Source organism: Olea europaea, chromosome 6, assembly GCF_002742605.1.
Source record: "Olea europaea var. sylvestris chromosome 6, O_europaea_v1, whole genome shotgun sequence".
NCBI classification, from domain to species: Eukaryota; Viridiplantae; Streptophyta; class Magnoliopsida; order Lamiales; family Oleaceae; genus Olea; species Olea europaea.
The window spans coordinates 9,239,841-9,241,050 of NC_036242.1; positions in this window are offsets into that span (position 1 = coordinate 9,239,841).

Genomic DNA, 1,210 nt, shown 5'->3' on the forward strand with positions numbered 1-1,210 from the left:
ACATGCATTTAATGAGGAAGGTAGGAATTTTACTATAAATACGAGGCCAAAGCAGGGGCAAAAGATATGAGTGAAAAGAGAAGCGCAAGAAAAGTGTTGAGTGAAAACACGAGAGACAGTGAGCAAAGTACAAAAGTGAGAACCAGTTAGGCTTCAGTTTGTGCAGAAAATTAACGAGAGAAAAATTGAGAGATTGTCTTTACATAGACAAATAAAATACAGAAAGTATATTTGTTGTATTCATTTTCTTCTCTTGTTGATATAGTAAAATAATTGGTGTGGGTTTGTGGATGTAGGCATTATTGCCGAACCACGTAAATTCTTGTGTCACTTGCGCTTATTATTTTTGCTACATTTATTTCTTCTCAGTTCAAATTATTTTGCATCCCACTGATCCTGACGAAATTAGTGACAATCTAATTCCTAAAAATAAGTACGACATATGCGACACAATAGTGTATACTTATCATTTTTGTAATAGTCAGGTTCTCATTTGTAACAGTTCCACTGATGTATAATTTATGTTTGGAAAGATGATTGATTTTATTTTTTCTTTCATTTTCATTTTTTGGTTTTTATTTAGTTATTTTTAAGTTTGAAAATATGCAAGTTACTATTTTTCCCATTGTAAAACTTGATTAGAATTTGGAGAAAGTTAAAATTTTTGGTCAACTAACAACGATTTGGATGGAATCCATCCATTTAGGTAGGTGCTGCACATTTTTGAAAAGTTTGGAATGACTATTGTAACAAATGATAGGTTTGCATTCTTTTGAAATATTTGGGAGCCCAACTACAATTATCCCTAAAATTAACAAATTCCCAAATCAGATAGATCAATTAATAATTCCTCAAAAGAAAAGAGAAAATCTAAAAATTCATCATGTATGCACATATATTCACAGAGATGTATGTATTTGAGGTTTTGCAGAGAAGAAAAACCAGATAATGAGCCTAGTTCCAAAAGAAACAATTGAAGTAATAACACAGAGTTTAGGCATAACCAATTTATCACTAGATGTTTTACCTGCAATTGCTTTTGATGTAGAGGATCACATTCGCGAAATTATGCAGGTCGCTCAATTTTATATATTATGAGATAATTTCTAAGTATTATTATTATGTGTTATTGTCTTTTAATATTATTATTATTATTATTATTATTATTATTATTATTATTATTTTTTTTTTTTTTTTTTAAATGGATTTT